The 6,461-nt window shown below is 39.5% G+C and overlaps 1 protein-coding gene across 1 annotated transcript in view; it reads left to right on the top strand.

Annotated features, from left to right (window-relative positions):
* Positions 1-1,743: 1,743 nt before the first annotated feature.
* PHYHIPL (phytanoyl-CoA 2-hydroxylase interacting protein like) overlaps positions 1,744-6,461 on the top strand; it is a 68,175-nt gene continuing 63,457 nt past the window's right edge. Inside the window, exon 1 of the mRNA XM_072424120.1 lies at positions 1,744-1,864. The gene's annotated coding sequence lies outside the window, so the exon portion shown is untranslated. The remainder of the gene's footprint in view (positions 1,865-6,461) is intronic.

Genomic DNA, 6,461 nt, shown 5'->3' with positions numbered 1-6,461 from the left:
GTGCTGCTCCGTCGCTCTCCCCCTCCCCTCTCCATAGAGCAGAACGGTGCTGTATGTACAGCACCGTTCATGCATCGTGTAGTCCTTTGTCGTTGGAAACGATCGTGAAAGATCCTTTCCAACGACAAAAATTGCANGTGTGTACGCAGCTTAAGAGTTGAGGCTGTTCATGAGAATGAAGATATTCTGTCTGATGGAAACATTTATAGAAATCGCTAAGTCCTATGGGTAGTTGGTACTGGAGCCACTACCACATTGTATGCAGTCATGTGTAGGCACCAGCAAAAGAAAATTTATACTATTTTATTTTGTATTGAACTGATTCTATGTACTCAGCAGCACACCAGAAAGGACCTGTCTGTCTAGACAGAGTTATATTCACATTATGGTGAAACAATATCTATATACTTTTGACAACATAAAGGAGCATCCCACAAATTCCTTTGTGGAGTTCCTCCTCTCAACCCCCAAAGCTGGTCTTCTTCTGAGTTAAATTAAACTTGCCATCTTCATTTATTAAAAAGCCCCCTTCACATACACCCCCCCTACCAATAATACATCATTAAGGGTCGAACTCTCGCAATAGAATGTTGCTGGTATCAGTTCTATCAGTCCACCAGGAATGCACCTAATTTTTAACATTCTGGAGTGATCAGACAACTCAATGAATTTCTTTGCATTGTTATCAGCCCTGTCAAGTTCTACCCGGCTGGACAACAAACCATCTTCCACTAGTGTTATGGATAGGAGAAAAGGGGCAGTCCTGTAGTTCAGATAAAAACACTAGGTAGGACCACAACACCTCTTGGGACTTTCAGTGCAGCAGCTATTGTGCCCTCTTAATTTAACTTAAAGCAGAACTTTTGTTAAAATAGAATGTTTTTGAGCAAAACAATTTGCTTTGTCTCTTTTTGCCAAACAAGCTAAACAAGATCCTGGTGTTAGCCTGGCATTTAGTTTTTGGATATAGTGGGTTTTGGTGTCAAAGCCGCCTGGGATGTAAAGTGGGAAACATGACAAACCTCCTCATTAGCTCTTACCAGCCTCCCCAGGCTGACTTCCCACATCCTTTTAGTTCTTTCAGTAATGGAGGCTCAGCTTTGCAAGTGGTTTCTACCTAGGTCATTCTACATGCAAATGGCTAGTGCCTGGTAATGTTTGCTCCACTCACCCAACCATTTTAATTTTTGCATATCCACTTTCAAGAACAATCCCCCTGCTTGCATTAGGGTTTAGAGCTTTTGGAATGGGTACTAAGACTGTGCTGTGATGTTTTAAAATAGCTATAGCAAGCTATGTACAGCACCCTACTGGCTCCTCACACCAGCCATGATATCCTTGCATAGCATAAAGCCCCTCCCTATCTTAAACATTGTTTTACATCATAAAGCCATGGGATTTATTTCTGCTATTGTTCATATTGAAGTAATCGGCACATTAAAAGATGGGAATCACTACACACACACATTTTTAACTGTGTGATGAAGCATTAATATTTCTAACCATGTGTTTGTGCCTTCCTGTCCTGTTAGCAACCTCTCCCCCATTTCTTTTAGGGATCTTTCCTGGAGAATGATCTCCTCAGTGGCGTCATAGACAGATACTGAAAAACAAATTGTCTGGAGTCAGACTTTACCTGTTTCAAACATTTTGCAATTGAAAAGGCTGTAAATAAATAATTGTACCTTAACCTGCTGAATATAAAGGCAATTAATTATTGATTTTTTTTTTTCTGAAGAATCATCAACCTCTCGCTGCTTTTACTTTGAGGCCTAAATTGTGATTATGTCAAAGATGTCAAGATGACGGCACTGCAAAAGTCGTGAGGAGGAGTGAGTTTAGTTTCAAAATTGCAAACGGGCAGGTAAGTTTATTACTTATTAAGAAATACTGCCTGTCCCTTCAATGTGTTATTAAAGAGTGGCACTTTGCACTACATATTCTATCCAGCTTTTAAATTATTCTGTTTGTTATTTTGAAACAATAATATAAAGGGAACAAAATGAGGGGTGTGAAATTGACTCACATACTTTGAGCTAAAATATGTTTCTCCTCTATCCCTAAAAATTTGGAGCTATAGGGATTAGCAGGCTGCAAAGAACGGCCCTGCCAAGCAGTTGTTGAGGGATTTTTTTTCTGTGGTCTTGTGAGTGCTCCCTTGGCTTTAATATTTTATTCCATTTTATAGTTTTAGATATAGATAACACCATCACCTTCATTGTTACTGTTCCCACACATATTGTATCAGTCACAGAACAATATATGTAATTAAAAGTGGATTAATTTGCTTCCCTGGCATAAAAATAAGCGAATACTGGTTTGTAACATATGACCTTGGTGTGTGTGTGTGAAATATATATATATATATATATATATATATATATATATATATATATATATTGTATTTATTTTATATGCTTGTTTTCCTCTGGGTCTACTTCTGTTGTTTAGCTAACATTCTGTTGTACATTTGATAACTTGTGCAGCTGAGCCTGGAAAATTCCATCAGTCTGAAATTCACATTTGGGCTTATTTAATGAGGCAAGAAGAAATGTGCAAAGTGCAGTAGCACATAACGGCCAAGCAGAATTCATTGTTTAGTGGCCTGACTATAGTAACTGAAATCTAGTTACTAGAGGTTACTACTTTCTGCCTATTGGTATCATTGCTCTTTTGATTGCTGCTATAAATAGTCTTCTAAGGAAAATAACCCTTATCAGAGCTTTGTGCTTCCAAAAACAGAAGCTGACTCATACAATGTACAACACACAGCGGGCACTTCTAGGTAACTTAATACTTTCTTCTACCATAGAACACCCTGGGAGCCCCAACACTCATGTCATCAACATGCAATTACCCATCTTATGTGCTTGTAGCTTCTGATGTGTCTTGCTTTTCACCATAAAGATGGGCTAATGGATGGATCTGGGAGTGGATCATATCCCACAACCAAAAGAATTTGCTGCTTTTTAAATAATAAACTGACAATACAGGATTCCCAGGGTGCTCTACAGGAAAGCAGGGACTTGGAGCCCCTTATATGCAATTAGAAGCTACATAATTATCACCACCATGGGCTTGCTTTATTTTGACTTCTCCCCAAAACAGAGATTGTCCTTGCTATTCTGCTTTTTTTCAGATGTAAACTGCAATTCAGGAACATGAAAAAAAAAGCGTTCAGTTAACAAAAGCACTAACAGTACTCATGTATTTCCCATGCATTGGTATAAGTAACATGCACATGCTGTTAACAGAACCAAAAACAGTGGAGTAATTTCCTCTGGGAGCTGAGCAGGTCACAAGGATCATTGATTCCTATGGCTGGGCAAGCCAAGCACATTTACACTAGCTGTGTACCACATAATGAAACCAGCAAGTATGTGTCTGATCCATGGGAAAGTTTCTGCTTGCTCATCTTACTGCAAACATGCATTTAGGTGTCTGAAGCAGTCTCCTGCCCACAGTTGACGACATCTTTATGTTTTACCTACTTTTATTGAAAAAAAATCTATCATCTGGCTTTTTTAAAATAAATTTGTATTTGTACATCCAGTCTCCTATTGGGCCGGCAGCCAACCTTCAGCCACCACGCCAGGAGAGCCACATAGAGCCACAAAGAGAATTCTTTCCTAACACTGCTTAGAACATGACTGAGAACACCTACCCTTTAGGAAATTCAGTGCCTCTCACCATTTCTATGTTTTTAGGTTTTTACTGTTGTCTTTGTCCATTTCATCCAGAGTGTTCACCTCTTCTCTTTTACCTGTGCCAAAGGTAAATTTTTTATTTTTTTTATAGAATTGTATTATAATTTTATTATTATTATTACCATTGTTAATAAACTGTAGTTCCAAAGTGCCAACATAAGTACAACACTCCATCACAAAAAAAAATACCTAGAGGGCAAAGTAGGTAGTTGACAATCAGAATAGTACAATATTTCATAGGTTGAACAAAACCGTATTCATGAATACACATTTGAGGCAAAGATAGGTAGGTTCAAAGGTTAGTAGGGTGACAACAAATGTATACCATGCCCATATTTTAGGGGTCCTCCAATGTTGTTTAGCAATCAGCCATGGTAAATTGCTAAACGATTGAGAGAGGACAACCACTGTTATATCCCATAAAGAATGGTGCGGTGGTGTACCTCTCACTCTTTCTCCCCTGCTCTATTCTCCAAAGAACAGACCAGAGCTGTGTGTACAGAACTTGTTTGCCTGGAATTTCCAGGCATGGGAAATGTTCTGCGTACTGGTCATATACATATGGGTAGCCAAAGTCCTTTTCTGATTTACTTTCAATTGACAAAGGCTTATGCAAAAGAGACTCTCAGAGGCTCCTAGGAAGGCTAAGGTAAACTGACTGAGTTGATCATGTTATAGATTTTGATCCAATAAATCTGTAACTTCCATCAAATCTACCATATATGAGCCATTGTCTGCCTTACATCCCCGGAAACGTCTAATGGAATATGAATGGAGGTATTTAGCAACTCCCTTGCATTGATGTTTAATACAATGCATGTAAATCTGGTCTAAATGTTTAACATGCAGGTGGTCATGTCTTTAAGCATTTAGGTGCCGTTCACTTTATTGCACAATAACACGTGTTTTCACTCCAATAAAAGTGCTTTTAGCATTTTTGACAGTACACCAGAAAATTTCTGGGTCCAATACTAGGTAAACTTTTTGTGCCCTCTCCCCCATGTCTAAATGTTTCAGCATTGCAAAAGTAAAGCTCCTTTTACCAGGGCCTGGTACAGAAGTGTCTTGTCCCCCTTACAGGTCCTGTCCCCATGTCCAAGCTCTGGACATGCAGAATGAAGCATTATTGTGCAGCTCAGCATTAACAGAGGTAACAAGCATTGCACTGCGGTAACATATGCAGTATTGCAAACAACAGTGTAAATGGGCCCTTAGTGTTGGTTTTTGTTTAAAAAAAAACAAAGAAAATTTTTTATCAAACCTGGAAAATGTTCTGTTTCATTGTATGTTTTAAAGTGTTAATATCACTGTTTATTAAGCAAAGAGAACATTCCAACACCAAGATTTCCTGAAAGAGACCTGAAGGTTAAGTCTCCAATAAGTCACTAATTACCTCCGACAAAGATCTGATTTTTGACCTTGAAAGTGTTTATTGTTGTAGAATAGAACTCAAGATCTGCTTACTTAGCAGAAGTAGTGCACAGAGCAATAACCCACAGCAACCAATCAGACTACTATAATCTTTTCGTAGTTTCGATATGTTGGAACAACTTGCAGATTGCTCTTTGCTATATATCGCACTTCATGACCCTCACCCGGAAATATTAGTTTAATTTATTTAGGTGTAATTTTACTGACATTATTCTGAAAAATGCCTGGCTGTCTCTGGTTTGTTTTTTTTCATTATGGTATTTAGAGTGCGTTGTTTCATGTAAAGTGAACTGTTGGTGGAACTTCAATACAGAGAGAAAATCAATGTAGTATTAGTAAGCTTTGTGACCGATTTTAGTATTGCAGAACAGTGTGCAGAATAAAGTGGGTCCTGTCCAGGTAGAATAAAGGTGCTGTATTCCTGGTGCAGGATTTAGCTTTGCTGTTTCAGACAGTGAAGTAGGTTAATATTCTCTTGCACGGGTGGAAACATTTATTTGAATTATTATTGACATGACAGTACCGCACAGTGGCTGCGGATCCATGAAGCAAATCTCCCATTCCAACACATTCCAAATGTACTGTATTGGACTGAGATCTGATGACTGTGGAGGACATTTGAGAGCAGTGAACTCAATATCGTGTTCAAGAAACCAATTTGTGTTGATTTGAGGTTTGTGACATGGTGCATTATCCTGCTGATGTAGCCAACAGAAGATGGGTACACTGTGAACATAATAGGATAGACGTGGTTAGCAACAACACTAAGGTAGGCGAAAATTTCCTCGAACTTCCGATGAGTCCGCAAATTTTCGGCAACGTGATTTCGTCAAACCATCGGAAGATCATGGAAACCATTAGGATCCCCAGATAAGGGTTAATTAACCTCTAGTGCCCCGGGATAGCAGTGGATTCTCAGGGCTGAATTGGTTCATGTAGCCCTGGGAATCCTCCTGTTTGTGATCCCCGGCACTAGAGGTTAATTACTCCTCCAATCAGCTATGACCCCAAAGTTACCACAGTTACCGGGCTGTACTAATCGGCCCGGTTACAGTGGGAACTGAACTGCAGATAAACACTCAATGGAGAAACACCATTGAGAGCTCATCTGCAGTTCCACTGTAAGCCACGGGTACTAGAGGTTATCTAACCTCTAGTGACCCAGGATCGCAGTGGATTCCCAGGGCTGCAATCGTTCATACAGCCCTGGGAATTCTGTGTGCGATCCCCAGCAGTAGAAGTTAAATGGGGACGGGTCTCCCTATTCACAACCTCTAGTGATCTCTGATTGGCTGAGGAAAGCTTTCCACGGCCAATTAGAAA

The sequence above is a fragment of the Pyxicephalus adspersus genome, chromosome 10 (genome assembly GCF_032062135.1).
Source record: "Pyxicephalus adspersus chromosome 10, UCB_Pads_2.0, whole genome shotgun sequence".
Lineage (NCBI taxonomy): Eukaryota > Metazoa > Chordata > Amphibia > Anura > Pyxicephalidae > Pyxicephalus > Pyxicephalus adspersus.
The sequence above is the reverse complement of the archived record's forward strand: the minus strand, read 5'-3'. Positions and strand labels throughout refer to the sequence as shown.